At 49.6% G+C, this 16,173-nt stretch overlaps 1 protein-coding gene across 1 annotated transcript in view; it reads left to right on the top strand.

Moving 5' to 3' along the window:
- Nucleotides 1-4,208: 4,208 nt before the first annotated feature.
- The window catches only part of ELAVL2 (ELAV like RNA binding protein 2), an 82,976-nt gene continuing 71,011 nt past the window's right edge, over nucleotides 4,209-16,173 (top strand). Inside the window, exon 1 of the mRNA XM_080372701.1 lies at nucleotides 4,209-4,542. The gene's annotated coding sequence lies outside the window, so the exon portion shown is untranslated. The remainder of the gene's footprint in view (nucleotides 4,543-16,173) is intronic.

Raw genomic sequence — 16,173 nt, forward strand, 5'->3', positions numbered from 1 at the left:
GGAACTGAGTTTTAAGATACCTTTTCAGTCTCAAATGAAAAAAGTTGAACACCCCTCTTTTCTCTCCCCATCCAAATGCCAACCTGTTTTTGAAAAATAATTTTTATTATATTCAGACATTGCTGCATGATAGAATAGAGAAAAACATAGCAGCCTCAGTTGCAGCGTTCAGACTATTGTAGTTTTATGCAATATCCATACCTGACGACCACAGAGTCTCGGAGAAGACAGAGGTAAAGCAATCACGCACCTATACTGAAGTGCAGCATCCAGGCAGGTATGGTTTGCACCAGGAAGTGTCTGTCGGAAGGCTTGGTCTGAGGTGTTCATGCCCATTGCCGTTTATTTGTCAAAGTAACACCAACAAACATAAGCATGCACTGTAAAAACGACCCATGGCGTCCCACGGGGTGCAGTAACACACAAACACACAGGCAGTACTCCCCCCGAGACGTACCCGTGTGTGTGCAGTTTCGCACATGAGCACCACCAGGCAGGAGCCATGGGTCTGAAGTGCCTTCGAGAGAGCCAAGCCCGCAGCGACAGCACACACCTTACCGTTGGGTTGTTGGGTTTTATATCCTGGCGGGAGGCTGTCGGCGCGATGCTGTCGGTGGCGGCAGGGCCGCAGGGCAGCCAGCCCGCCGCCGGCCCCGGAGCCGGTCCTGCCTCGCCGCAGCTCCCACCGTCCACCGCAGCCGCGGGTGGGCCGGGCCGGGCCGGGCCGCGCCGTCGGGCCGCGCCGCTGTCCGTGGTGCTGAGGCGGCGGCGCGGGCTCCCCACCGCGCGGCTCGCTGCCGGCCCGCCCCCTCCCACGGGGAGCTGCGGCTCGCGGTGGCGGAGCGGTGCTGGCTTGCTTGATTTCTTCTTTCTTCTTTTCCCTACACTCCCACCCCCCCCACACCCCACCCCCCCCCGCCGCCAGCCCTTTATGCCGGTTGTGAAACCTCTTTCCGCCAGCGCGTTGCAATTGCCGCTTTCACTGCCGTTCCCTGACCTCCCGGTCCCGGTCGTAGGGTTCAGCGTGCCTCAGCAAGCGGTCCCCTTCCCTCCTCCTGCAGCTTTCCCATGTCCAACGGCTATTTAATAAGCCATACACGTTTTAGCTTAAGGCTATGTCCAGACAGCCAGCTACCGCCAATCATAAAGACTTTTTTCCAGACATATTATCTGAGCAAAGGGGAACTTCATAGAAAAACGTGTTTTTCTTGGGAGAGGGGACAATTCAGCTTTCCTTCTTCTGCCACTGCCAGCATTAAAAGCCTCTGAAAACTCACTAGAGACGAGAAAGGCTGATGACAAGACAATTCACTTTAACAGCTATTTTCTGCCTAATTTCACTTTAGCACTGTGTATCGACAAACGTAACAGATGTGAGTGCATTATTGGTAGAGATATTAAGCCTCAAAAGAGAATGCATAAAGTGTTGCTTTTGTGCCTAAAAGTTGGTCACAAATTACAGCGGGACGATTGCTCCTCTGGTGGAAGGGGGGTGGTGGGGGGTGGGGGTGATGGTGGGGGTATGCGATGGAATTGGAATCCTGAGCATGAGACCTGACAGGGAAGATGCTGAGACCTGAGTTCTTTAATTTCCTGAAAGTTCAGAAATACATGCTTCTGGTGTCTAGTATTAAACATTTTGGCTTCCCCTTTAAGCCAAGTTTCTTTAGTTCTAAGAACAGCTGTGTATTCATACGATTTTTTAAGACGTGTGTGTGTGTGTGAGAGAGAGAGAATACATTGAACTGCTTAGGAATTTCAGACAGCTTATTCGTTTTTTTCCTTTATGCCTTTATTTTTCCTTTTCTCTTCTCATACATTGCTGACGTACTGCTAAGGAACACTGTTGTTTGCTTAAACACATTCAGCACAAACTGGACTAGGCAAGAAAGTAACCAGCAACTAAATCTAGGAGTTCCAAAAATGGCAAAACACTGCACAGGTTTTACACATGTTTTCTACTCAGTCTCTGCTCTAACCCATGCTTCAAAACTCAGCCTGGAACAAATGATCACTTCCCCACCCTCCCCCCACCCAAAAAAAAAAAAAAAAAAAAAAAAAAGTAAACAGAACTTGTTGAAGTATGCACCCACAACATAAAGAACATGAGCAAGCTCGTTGTTAATTGTGGTATCATTAGCAGACTTTCAAAAGCAGTTTTGTTGCACCAAAGTGTTAAAGTTGCCATCATTAAACAATAGTGAGCACCAGACATAAGCTGAACAACAGTGTAAACTTGGAAGGCCTTCTCAAATACTAACAGACACTGCTAAGAGCAAAATATACACATGCAATTCCACAACCTGTGCATGAATAGACATCACTTGATATAGGACTTCTGTATAAGCAGCTTTGAGGGAGTAGTCACCCCCAACCCCTTCTTTATTCAGCCCTTAGAGCCACTAGCTTGGCACTTGTTCCACCAGGGAGTTGTTCCCTTTTTTCGGAGAGCTGCTGATTCAAAACGTTGGTGATAGTTTGTAAATAATCAGCTAAAGACTGTGTGTTCTAGAAGAACATCAGACGCATACAACATATATCTAATTACATAAAACCAGGCCCTGTATAACACTCAGTTATTGTCACAGTGGTTGGATAGGGAGATTGTAAGAAACAGATGACAAACAAACAAGAATGTTTTCTCTTTCACTGTATTAATAATTTATAAACACTCAAGGACACTCTCAAGAAACACTGCTTTTCTATGCCTCTTTATTTTTGTGCCTTGCTACATGCAAATACCAGGATATTCTAAATAAGCACTTCCTTTCTGCAGGGTGCAAGTGCTTTGCTATTGGAAATGCATTATACATGCACACTTGTGTACTCTGTGTCAGAAAAAGGCACAAAAGAAAAGCCGTGTCTAAGAAGCACTTTGGATTCTGGAAAGAAATTACGATCAAGTGCAAAGAAGGTCAAGCAGTATAAGGAATAAAAATAATGTTTCTGAATACCATGCGGAATTTCTTTCTTCCAGACAGCACCACCTTTCTCTCTGTGAACACCTCTTATCTGTGCAAGACATAGGAATCGTTCGCATTATGAGCAAAAGCTCTTTTTTCCCCTTCCTTCCTTCCTTCCTTCCTTCCTTCCTTCCTTCCCTCTGTCCCTCCCTTCCCTCCTTCTTTTCTTCCTTCCCTCCCTCCCCTCTCTCCTTTCGTTCCACCCGGAACGCTGGGCACCAGGACCACCTCTCACTAGCACACCCGCTCTCAGGACGGCAAACCGCAGCCGCAGCCGCTGCGCGGGGATGTAAACTTTGCACGCGCTGTGCCGAGCCGCGCACGGCCAGCACTGCGTGGAGCGGGGGGCGGGGAAGGGCCGCTGCCCCGGAGGCTCCGCACGCGCAGGGACGGGCCGCCGAGCGCCGTGCCGTGCCGTGCCGTGCCGTGATGCGCCGCGCCGCTCCCACGTGCCTGGCCGGGCGGACACGAGCCGCCGCTCGCGCGCGCAGCCGCCCGTGCCCCCCCGCTCGGTGCCCTGCCGCCGCACCTGCGGCCCCGCGGCGCGTGGGAGTGGAGGCGCGTGGCCCCCGCGCCGTGCCACGGAGACGCGCGCCCGCCCGCGAGGCGCCCCGCCGGGCCCATCCGCGCCCGCGGAGGCGGCCCCGCGCGCCGCAACGCAGCCTGGCACCGGGCGCCATGGGGCCTGCCGGAGTGGCGGCGCGCGGGGCCAATGGGCGGCCGTCGCCTCGCCGGAGGCGGGGCGAGCGGGCGGCAGCCGGGCCAATAGGGGAGCGCGGCGCGGCCAGCACGCTGCGTTGCGGTGTGGGGGGGTGGGGTGCGGGGACTCTGCCGCGCGTGGCGCCGCGGTCGGCGCGGGGCGGCCGCCGGGCGGGGGGTGGCGCAGCCGCCTGCGGACACACACCCCCCGCGCGCACCCCCACGGCCGCGCCGCCGGGCGCGGCACGCAGACGCACGCACCCCGGCGCGGCGCGGCGCGGCGGGCAGGCAGGGAGCCGGGCGGCGGGGCTGCTATAAATCTGCGGAGCGGTCCGCCTCCCTGCAAGGCACGGCACGGCGCGGCAGCGCACCGTACCGCACCGCACCGCACCGCACGGCGTCCTCCCCCCGCCGCCCCGCGCGCACCCCGCGATGCAGCAGCTGACTCCGGCGGCGAGGCGCTAGGAAGGGACCAGCAGGCAGGCAGGGAGGGAGAGAGAGAGACCGTCCTTAAAATCGCCCTTCCATCCCTCTTCTCTTTGTTCCTTTATTTCTCCCTCCCTCCCTCCCCGCTTTTTGTTCCATTGGGTTGGGAAGGAGGGTAGTCCTGTCACTCTCTCTCTTTTTGAGTTCTCCCTTTTTAATTCTTTTTTTTTTTTTTTTTTTTTTTTTTTAATCATTCCCCCCTCCAGTGTTGGACCGTTGGGGGAGGGGGGGAGAGGTTTTTTTTGTTTTCTCTTGGTTTTTTTGCTTCCTTTTAGAACTGTCCCAAATTTAGCTTTTGCGCGTTGTCTTGAGAGAACTGTCCATCTGCCTCTTGCTTCTCTTTATTGGGAGAACTGCACCGTTACTTTTTTTTTTTTAAGCCGGGAAGAGGAAGGTAAGTTGTGGCTTGATTCTTGCCGTGTGCGATAAGGGTCCACGCGGACGCATGAGGTTGCATGCCGTGCAGAATGACATTGATCACCTCTGTTTGCTCCGTGTTAATACCGTGCTTGCCGCCGGCGGTGGGTAACGGCAGTCCGCGCGCATCGCAGCGTGCCTGCGGCGCCGAGTTGCGGGGCAGCGCGGGGAGGGTGGCCGCTGGTGCGGGGGGGCGGCAGGAAGGGCGTGCGCATCCCTCACCTGTCCCCGGTCCAGCTGCAAAGTTCCCGGCCCCGCCGCACCCGCCCAGCTGCGGGTTCGTCCCCGTGCGGGAAGCACCCGGAGGGACGGATCCGCACAGCGCATCGCTTTGAGGAGATAAACCCGCTTTTGCAGATTAGTCGGGATAAGACTCTCCGCGCCTAATTGCATTACCGCACGGCGTTCCGGGTCTTCCTCAGGGGCTGCGAGGCGGCGGCGTGTCACGGCGCACAAAGACGCGGCCGGCCGAAGCAGGAGCGCGCTGCGTGTATCATCAGCGGGTGCGGAGAGCGGGCGGCGGGGTGAGGACAGCCGGTGAGCTCTGCCCGGGAGGAGGCGATGACCGTCGGGGGGAGGCCGTGCCTTTTTGTGGGGATGCTGAACCCGCCGCGGGAGGGGGCGCGTCCCTTTGTTCGGGGCGCCGGAGCGCTGCGCGGTGCTGCGCGGCGGTGCGCGGGCAGCGCAGGCGGGGCGGGGTGCGCGGCGGCCGCCCCGATCGCTGTCGGAGGGCCCTGCCGGGGCGGCGGGGTGCGCGGGGAGCGGTCCCTGGTGTGCTCGGGGAGAAGTTTGCACCCGGCAGGCGCGGCGGAATCTGAGCGCGCCTGCGGGCGAAGGGACGGACGGGGCGTCCCGTCCTCGGGCGCGTCTCCCGACCTGTCGCCCCCCATCCCCGAGGCGGTGGGAGGGCCCGGGCGGGAGAAGGCGGCGATGGTAAACTCTGGCCCTACAGCGTACGCTCCCGGCAGGGACCGGCCCCGAGCACTCCTCTTCCATTGTTGTTTAATTTATGCCCAGCACGATGCTCTGCACACATGTGTCTCACATCAGCAGTATAACGTGAGGGCTCTAGAAATGGGGCAACGCAGTAGGAGGGCGCGTTCCGTTCACGCGTGTCCGAGACCGGGCGGTGATGCGGGTGCTTTGACGGTTTACTTTGTCTCGTCATGCCGCTTTGCACCGTCAGGAGGGCGGAGAGCACGCCAAGCCGTGCGAACCCGCGTTGATGGGACCCCCTCTCCTAATGACAGCTCCTCGGGCACTCGGCGCGGAACGAGCGGCGGCGGGCGCGAAGGAGCGGAGCATCGGAGGACTGTCGCGGCGCTCGCCAGCCGCGCTTTCCCCGGGGCGGTGGTGTGTGCGGGGGTCCCCGCGCCGTCGGACGCCGCCGGGAAACGGGATGGTGCTGTCGCAGCGGCTGGTGCCCGCCGCGGGAACTCCGAGCCGGCACGGCTGGCGCCCGCTGTGGCCCGTCGGACGGGTGGCTCGTGAGTGCGTCCCCCTCGCTGCGCAGCTTTCGCTGAGGAGGCAGCGCAGGACCTGCGGGGCTCGGCGTTTTGCAGGGAGGCGGCAAGCCGAGGAACGCCGGGGAGCCCGCCCAGCAAGCACCGCAGAGCCCCAGACTCCAGCGGGGACCCGACGCCCGAGCACCGACAGGAGGGGGAAAGGCAAGCACCCGCCCCGCCCCTGCCAGGCGCAGCCCACCGCCGTCTCCCCGCCGCCGCCTCCTCACAGCCGCCCGCAGATGCTCGGCGGCGGGGCGGGGCGGGGCCCGGCCGGCTTTCCAGCTGCGGGGCGGCCGCCGCAGGGTGCCGGCCGGGCCCGGGGGCGCGGCCCCGCGGCCGCGGGGCTTTTTGAGTGGCCGCCGGCGGCGTCACTCAGGCAGCTGCCGCGGGGGGTGGGCTGTGTGGGCCTTTATCAGCCCGCCGGCGGCGGGCAGGTTTCATTGTGGCAAAGTGGCAACAGCAGCGCGGTGCTCTCGAGGTGAGTGGGCTCGCAGGGTGCAGCGCAGAGCTTTCGGGCCCCCAGGCCCGGCCTTCCCCTCTCCTCGCCGGGCCGAGACAGCAGCCGCGCTCCGCGGGACCTGACGCTGGCGCCCGGGGCGGTGGGCAGGAGCAAGAGGCGGTGCTGGTGCGGTGGTTGCTAGAAGGAGGTCGTGTGGAGGGGCTGGGAAGGGCGCGCGGGTTGCGCCGAGTCGGCGGGGCGGTCCCGGCGGGGGGGCGGCGGGACGCCGGGCCCCTTCGTGAGGCGCGCCGGGGCGGGGGGAGCGGGGCCGGGGCAGGGCTGCAGCCCGCGGGGGGTGGGGCGGCGGGGAGGCTGAGTTAGGGGCCGCAGGTGTCTGGCTCGGGCCCCTCCTGGAAAAGGTGAAAACTCGGCGTATGCCTTCCCCTGCTGCTGCCGGTGACCGGTCGCTCTCCGCCCGTACCGGCTTGTTGCGCCCCTGGGCTCCCAGGTATTTGCAGCGCTGCATCAGGAGGGGCTTCCTGTTGACTTTTTTTCCCCCGCGAACCTCTTTTCTCTCTTCCCGCTTTCGCTTGCTAGATGGGCTTCATCCTTTTTTTTTTTTCCCTCTTAGGATTTTCTGAACGTCTCTCCTTCCTTCGCGTTTTCCATGTGGCGCTAATTGGGCGAGTTTAGCACCTGTCCTTCTTACAAAACATTGCTTAAATAATCCCTTTTATTTTGTCTGCGATATCCCTCTGGCTTTCTCCCCCATTTTTCTTAGCGTTGCCCCGCCGCTTGAGCGCAGCGCCCATTCTTCCCTCACGCTGCCCCTCTCAGTCCGCCTTGTTCGGTTTTGACCTTGCTTTAACCGGATTGCTTGTGTCCACAATAGCGCATCTGCCGGCCTCTGGCCGCACCGTCGTGTCCGGCGGAGGAGCTGCCGCCGCCTGAGCCGCCGGGCAGCAGCTGGGAGTGGGTAACAGTGCTGGGGGACTGCCGCTGCCCGCAACTCCCGCCGCACCTGTGGCGGTGACTGCGGGGGGAAACAGGGCCCGCTAGCCCCCGGGTGCGCCGGGGCTGGGGTCCGGCGGCTGAGCCAGGTGCGGGGCTCCTTTGTTGCCCGCGGTGTCGCACGTCGGGGGTCGCTGCGAGCGGGAGGCGCCAGGCCTGGGGCCGGCTGTGCGCGGCCGCCCGGGGGGCGATGCCTCGGGCACGGGTCGCACTCGGGGGTCACCCGGCCACCTGTTCCTTTGACAGGGGGCTTTACCTGGGCGCTGTGTGTTGCCCTCCTCTTCAGTTTGGCCTGCCCTGCCCTGGAAAAATAAGTCTCCCGGTTCTCGCCTTTTGTGCGTGGGGCGGGAGGTGGCTTTGTGCCCTCTGCACAGCGCAGCATTCCTTTCGCCTCCTTAATCCCTGCGCTCGTCCAAATACAGGTGTAACTTGTTAGAACGGTAAAACTGATCTGTAGATTTTTAAAAAAAAAAAAACCCACAGAGCTAAGAAACCTAACAAAATCTCAGCAGTCCTGTACTTGATAGAACTGAAGTCTGTAGGACTGAAATGTGTTGCCGTATTTATGGATTTTCAAAGACCACTTTGGTAATACAATTTAGTAGCTGATAGGACTTAGGTGTCTGGTTTTCTTACAGCTGATATTCATAATGTAGCCATACCTGACTAGTATTTCACAACATGTGTGTTCTCTTGAAATGTAAGAGGTTCCTGGTGTTATGTGCTAAAAGACCCCCATGCCATTTGATTTGTTTTTTATTTCTGCCTTGATGGCTGATATGAAAAATGTTCCAGTAAATGGGAGCCTGTTCTGTTGAGGAAGCAAACACAAGAGTATTAGACGTCCAGCTTTGCATATTTGTTTTAATCCCATGGATTCCAAATCTGGAAATTATCTTCAGGTTTCCTCCTTCTCTTTGCTGTAAACATTGTATTGGAGGTCATAGTTTTAAGAGTCGACTTATCTGGTTTATAGCTGTTACACATAAATAATTTTGTTTGCAAATACAGAATTTGTAATTCTACCTACTGTTTAAAATTGCATATTACTTAATCAGAGAGAATTGTAGATATTTGAAGTTTCTGCTTGGATATGTTGAGAGCATTTGCCACTATGGACACATAGAAATGACCTTGATATCACACTTCTTAAAATCTGACAAAATACGCCCCTTTCAAATGTCTTATGGCTGCACCTGAGCTGATATTTATGCTCAGCAATAGCTGTCTTGGTTTTGTATGTTTTTTCTGGTGGAGTGCTTGATCCTTTTTGTATGCAGTAGAATTTTAATTGCTTTAGTCTTTGTGACTGATATCTCTTCAGTATGTTCATATTTGCATAAATCTTCCCATTATTGGCTTAATCATACTAGTATAATAATTCTGCATATAAATTTATTGTGACTTTCCCATACTAATGTGAACATAATTTGTCATTCTTCTTAGATTTGTTTTAAATGCTATTTTTCACTAAGAGGAGAAGATCCTTTTATCAGTGTGGCTTCTGTTGTTACTGATTTTATTGCTTCTTCAAAAATAGTGAACTACCACACTTCAGATCGAGCTGGGTGATCCACGTGTAGTGAGTTGAAATTGTAGTAAGCAGCTGCTAGAGTTGAAGTATCTGCTTAAAAAAAAAACTTTCAGATTATTTGCCAGGTTTCTGGATGGCAATACTCAAACTTTGGTGAAGCCCCAGGCTGAAGTCTATTAAAGCCCCTGTAATGCTAAGTTAGATTTCTTTTTTTTTTTTTTTTTTTTTTTGGGGGGGGGGATGCGGGCAGGACATGACAACACACTCAAAGCTAAGCTTGCTTTACTTGAGGACTAAGTAGGAAATAGATGAGATGTGATCTGGTGTTCTGAAAGCCTAAGGAATACTTCATTTTCTTGTGCACCTTAAAATAGGTGAGTACTGTTGCAGAGGTGGATTTTGCAGGTAAAAACAGTACAAGGGTGCAAGTGCCAGTGATGCTGAAATGCTGTTTTTATAAGTAAAACTTGCTGTCTTGCAGTATAATGGCTTTTGATGATATTTGTTGCCACTGGTGTTCTTCATAGCAATAAAACCGATTGTTAGCTAATGGATAAACTCAATTTGTGATGATTATACATTCCAATCTTGCTTTAAAGCCATCTTTTCTTTTGCTGTAATGCTTTTCTAATAGATGCTGGTATCTACAGAGAGCAGTGAATCGCTACCAGCTGTTGCTGAGACTTTCAAAGTGAGAAAATGTTGCCTTTGCACAGAACTTTCCTTTCCTGAGACCCTCCCAGATCAATTTAAAAATCACAATGCTATCCAGCAGGATTAGCTGATGGCGCTTTGCGTTTTGGCATCTGTAGCTGCAATTCAGAAGGAAGCCACTACATGTTTTTTGATCTGTTGCCTGTGTAAATCTACCTAATTTGACTTATTCAGGAGGATTAGTTCTGGAGAAGCTGCTATAACAGAGTTAGAATTCATAGCTTTTAGCTACTACAAGCAGTGGGACAGATCAAGATGTTTTGTTGCCTAATCCTTATTGAAATTTGAAAAGTCTTCTTGCGTTAGTGATGGGAAAATAAGCAGCAGGTTTCTTCACCATTTCCTACTGAAGTTCAGAAATGTACCAATAGTGAGCTGCTTTTGCCCAGTAGGCATTGCTGTTAATTTGTGGGGACTCCCAGCATCTAATATTTTGCCACTGAGCAACTAATTATCATCATAAATTTGACAGGAGCAGTGGTTAGAGAACAGCTAATTGTTGTTCTTCCCTTTGTTTGGAAGTGCTTGCTGTTTTGCGTGGACTTCTTGGCATACAGCTCTGCAGGAAGTACACCTTGGAAAGATGACTTCAGTGAAACGCTTGGCTTGTAGTCGGTGGTTTTGTAGGGAGTGCAGTTCAGCTCTAAACTAGGTGAAATAGTTACAAACAGCTTATGGCAGAAATTTTAAGAAAAGCATGCTTTGTCAGAAACTTATTTAAAAATTCTAAACCCACATCAAGTTTTTGAAATAGCTCACCGTCTAAGTCCAACTTCTCTGGCAAAATATCTGGAGTTCTAGGAGCAGTAATTGTATAATGATGAGAATTGTAATGGGAAGGTCTTACTTGCATACATTTGAAAAATGCAAATTGGGAACAAGCCGAAGCTTTCCAGATGGAGCTTAAACTAGTGTCATACTGTTTTCTGTTTGAGCCACTGTTCCTTATGGTGCTCCAATACTTAAGCAACAGGGGTTTTCATTTGTTTTGATAGTCATGGTAAGGGTGGACATAATGTGGGTTTGGAAGAAGCTACAGTTGCCTAATAGAAAGTTGGGGTGAGTGCTGGACATTTCAATGTCTTAGCAGTGCTTCGCTAATGAGAGTGCAGCAGCCTGCAATCAGAAGGAGAATCATTCTGGGCAGTGCTGGGCGTCAGTTATTTGTGATGCTGATTCTTCATTCCATCATACAGTCGTGATATTGCTGATGACTCATGGTGCTGCTGCTTGTCAGAAACTGTGCAAACAGCTGTTTAGACTAGATAAGTCTGGAAGACGTTGCAAAAAGCCAGGTATATCGCAGTAAACCTGCAATGACCAAATGACTCGGAAGCTAGGAAATACTCGGGTGAAGAGGATGCTGTGGGTTGGTCTTAAGGACTCCAGACACTTTCTCTGGTCTTCAGCTAAGCATGGAGCAGATTCAGAAAAGGTTACATACCAGATGGTTACTGGATTGCTAGAATGTAATGTAAGGTGTGTATGTGCAGTTTTGTGAATACTTAATACCTGAGTAGTGGTAAAGTAGGGAAGACTTAAATGTTCTAATGCTTTGTAAAACAGTCCACAAAGATAGTTCTAGAACATTCACTGTGATGTATTGAGCAGCCTTTCTGTAGGTCTGTGTTAGCTGCATTGGTGTTTAGACTTCTTGGGATGAGTTTGTTTAACCAGATTTTATTCAAGTTTAACGGAGTAAACTTTATGTATTTTTCTGGAAAGCATCTGCCATTGCATGACTACTGGAGTACTGATGTTCTTCTATAATTTTAATGACAGAAATGAAATTAGTAGGATTTGTTTTAAAGAATGAACAGACTTAATTTGTCAGAAATACAAATATTTATTTGTAGACAAATGTCTTAGGCACTCTAACTTTTATAAGGGTTGAGAGGATGAGCTTCAGCCATGGAAAGGGAATAATGCAAATTCAGCTTCTCTAGCGGTAGTGTCCTTGCTTTTTAGCCTGCTGACAATTTTTTTTTCAATGCTACTCCTGCATATTTTTACAGAAGTAGAACTGTCGTCAGAAGGAGTACTTGGAGTCAGCTGCCCTGTGGCTTTTCTTTAGTGGCATGTTGTTTCTTATATTGATTTGCTGAAGATTTCTACCATAGTACCTGGTGTGAAGTAGGGGGAGGAGGCAGGATGTGGGAAAACAGGCAGATATTCTTGGTGCCATTTCCACCTGGCTGAACTGCCAGGATGAGGTAGTGGTTCCAGTGGATTTTGCAGATTCTCAAACTGTACCTACATGTATGGGGCTTAAACATTTGAAAGGGGCCTCTTAGGCTGGCCTTGTCTTTAATTTCAAGGTAGCGGATATATTCCAAACTTCCATGATATCTGTGCTGAGGTTGGTAGGGAAGAATGTGGACTTTTGAGTCTGAGTCTTTAGAATATAGAGTTGTCTCTTCTATAGGCTGAGATTTGGACAGTCAACCTTTTGTGCAGGGGGCTGCAGGGTTTTGTTTCTGTGTAATGACGTGGGAAGTGTATTGTTAGTATGCCTTAATGCAGATAAAATCAGCTCGTGATTTCATGGTGGTGTCTACTAATAGTGGCTTCTATAATAAAGTGCCTTCAATAAATGGAGTGCCCTGTTTTAGGCTTGCTGCCATGGATGTCAGAAGTTAAAAACTGAAACACCAAGGGTTTGTCTACCTACTGTTTGACTTGGCCTTGTGAGCTTGACACATCTTGTTTTATAAATGCTTGGTATGTGATATTTAGCTTCAGTACTAAAGCAGAGTGTTCCTCCATTTATCTCTAATTTCAGTATTTTCAGGGCATCTGTGAATGTATTTTTGAGGTTGTGGTGGTCTGCCTTACATGCTCGAAGCCAGCTGTGCCTGGGCTTAAGCAGCACCTTTGGAGAATAGTATGTGGAATGGCCAGCAAGCTTTTGATCGCTTATGGAGCCAGTGGAGCACCAATATGCTTGTTTAACTACAGAAATAGTTAAGGTTCCTGCAGCACTGTTCCAGGTGACTCAGAAGTTCGTGCAAGGTGGGGAGATCTCTTGGAACTCTCGGTCTAATAAGGGATGTTTCTGATGAGGGAGTAGGTATTATGGCTGTTATGGCAGAAGACAAGATTGTTAAGGGGGTACTTGGACTTAGAAATTTGCTTTGGGCATATAACATGCATAACTATTGGATTGAAATGGGTAATACATCACAAGAATGCTAGTGGCATACATGCCTTCGCTACATTGGCATTTTATTTTTGTAATGGAGTCCTTGTTTCAGTGCCATCCATTTTGTTCATCTTCTGAAATATTGGAAAACTAATGCTGTGACCTCTGGTTTTATTAATGTATTAGCATTAAATTTCATATGCATCAACCCCATTTAAAGGCAGAGCAAGATCTTGGTGTTTATTTTTCTGTACCTACTATTTATCTCCAGTCTTGAACCAGCAACTATACTAGTTAGAGGTGAACGTTATTGCTTGTATATCACAATTTATATGGAAGGGCTTTTAAATCTTTTGAATTTAAGTCTTAAAATCCTAATACCTGCTATAACTAAGGATATTTTTATCTCTAGTAACATGCTTAGAAATCTTGTCAGGCTTCCTGTTGTTGTTTCTTTCTACCCCAATATGCGTTAGAAGCTGCTTTGTTGCCCCTCTTTTGGAAACCAAAGTAGTGTTTCTGAAACGCCATGTGCTTCTTGTAGCAAACTATGCATGTACTGCATGCATGCAGTAGGGAAGAAATTAGTTTATTAATGAGGAATTGTTTAATTTCGGTGTGCTTGCACCTTGAGCTATAACACAAAATTGAGTTCCTGAACTAAAACTACTATTGCTAATCTGGTCAGAGCACCTGTTCTGAAGGGAACTAGAAATTTGCTGACAAAGTGAACTGCATAACATGAGGAAGACTTCAGAACTGCTTTTGCATTCCGATAGCTAAACTGTGAAACTTGGCATAGCAATAGCACTTGCCTTGGACTGCATCCACGGTTGAGATGCTGGTAGGCAAGATGAGAATTGCAGCCTCATTAACCACCAAGAGTAGCTGAATTTTTTTCTATAACAGTTGAGCAAACTGAAAGAAAATTAAATGGAGTCATGCTTGTCTTTTGATAAAAGGCTATTTTTATAAGGAGAGTGGTTCTTGCAGGGAAATTCCTCTGAACCAGTGCAGCTGAAGGATATAAAACTAGCCATCATGTTGGAGAACAGGGCTTTTTTGGGATACAGCCTTGATGATAAAGGACCTCTTATCTGCTGAAATTACAACTGGGCTGTAGAGTTACTTTTTTTGTGTGTGGAAGGTTTTTTTGCACAACTCTAAGATGGTGACTGCTTTCATATGAAGTGGTATAGCAGATAACACATAGAAAGCTTTGAGCAACCTGATCCAGTAGGTGTCTGTGCTGATGGCAGGGGGTTGGAGCTAGATGATTAAAGTTAGCTTCTAACCCATACCATTCTGGGTAAAGCAGCTGTGAGGGGTACTTTCTGTCCAAATGTGGTACCATTAGCAGAAATGTTAAAGTCCATCATTAATTTTGGGGTCTGATAATAATGTCTTTCAGAAGTAGCTGTTACAAAAGGAGTAGGTACTGCAGACTTTTGCTCTGGTTAAAGTACAACCTGCTTCTCTTCTGTGGGTATGGCCTTCTTTGATCTTTCCAAATACTGCATGTGTGTAACCGGGTGGAGTAAAGATTACCTGTTTTGGAGCGAGGGAAGTCAAAGTTCCTGAAGAATGCCAAGTCAAATTGCCCCTTTTGGGCGTGGATTGCATAAAATGATCAAATGCACCAGGTTCCATGTTCAAAGCTTGAGCTTGCTCAGATATTCTAGTACTGAAAATTAATGACCATTTAATTGTAACTGTCCTCTGGTTTGTTAAAATTGTTGGCGTGCCCTTTTGAAAACTGGTTTATGTATCTTTTCATGACTTGCCTAACTAAGAAGATGGTGCTGCTTTTATCTGTATATATCTGAAAAATTCGGCTGTTGGGCTGTTTGGAAGAGCTGTAGGCATGTGATTTTCATCGTATGTTTAGTCCAAGTTAAGATGACTATGGTTTAGCAATTAACTTGACCAGTCCTGGATTAATGGTTGGACTTGATGGTCTTAAAGGTCTCTTCCAACTTAAATGATTCTATGATCAAATGCAGTACATGGATGCAGGACTTCCCACTGACCTGTATAAATGGATGTGAAATGGTATACTTGGGTACAGCTTGATGTAGACAACATCCCCTACTACCTGGGCAGCTTGAATGCCCACTTGAATGCAGGCAGGTGTTATGTGTAATGTGTGTCTGTTGAAGCTATTTAATCCTTACTGAAAAAAAATAAAGAAGTTGTACAATGGGATTAAATGGGCTTGGGAACATCAATTTCTTGAGACATAAGTATTTGAAGTATTATGGATGTAGCAAAGAAGTGAAGAGGCCTTTCATACCGGAATGAGAGATGAATAGTTTGAACAGTGTCTGTGACCTAATTTGAGAACTTTTAAAGCTGATCAGTCATCTTAGGACATCTGTTAAGGTACACCTGACTCATATAACTTGTGATGCTCTTTAGAAACTCAGTAGATAATGGGTGTAGCTCTTGAGCCCTTAGCTCTCAGATGTGCCCTTATTGCTGATACATGTCAGCTGTTTTTAATTTCCTGACCTGAGGAAGGTGAGCTTACTTATGTGCTTATAACACTACAATGTTAACTCAGTGACAACCTCAAAATTGAAATTTTGGTGGTATCATCATGCTATTGTGTTAAGTCTATAATCAAACATTTTAAAATGTTTATAATGCCTGATGTTCTACTCACTACAGGGGTCTGCCCTGTTTTGACTTGGAAGATGGATGGGCAAACATTGAAGACTTTTTTTTTTTCTTAATCCTAGATGGTAGATTTTTGGTAGGTCTTAAGTTTGTCCAGGGAACTTATGCACTGTATCTCCTAACTTAAGAGTTAATTTTCCACACCTCCTTGAACCAAAAAAGCTAGACCAAGGTTTTAGCTACTGAGTCAAGAGAAGCGTTCCCTGAGGAGCGGTTTCCTACAGGTGACTCCTCTGTCCCAGGCAAGCTCAACTGACAGCATAAGCTGTTCTTCCTGCTGCTTACTGTTCAAAAATGGATGCTTTGTGTGTAATACCAAACTAGATAGGACTCAATAGAGGCCTCTTGAAGCTCCTGCTGGCCTCAATGACTCTGATCTGTCTACCTCTTTTGATTATGAAATGCATTTGTTGGACAGAACTGAGGTGTGGCAGAGTCCTTTCGCTTGAATCTTACAGAAAGAAGAAACAAACTCTAAACAAAAGCCCTTTTTTCATAGCATGGTTGAAAGACCTCTTTTGTGGGGGTTGCTTTGACTTGCTGTTGCTGATCTAAAACCCAAGAATTGTATTTGAGGAACAGGT

The sequence above is a fragment of the Falco punctatus genome, assembly GCF_963210335.1.
Source record: "Falco punctatus genome assembly, chromosome: Z".
NCBI lineage: Eukaryota > Metazoa > Chordata > Aves > Falconiformes > Falconidae > Falco > Falco punctatus.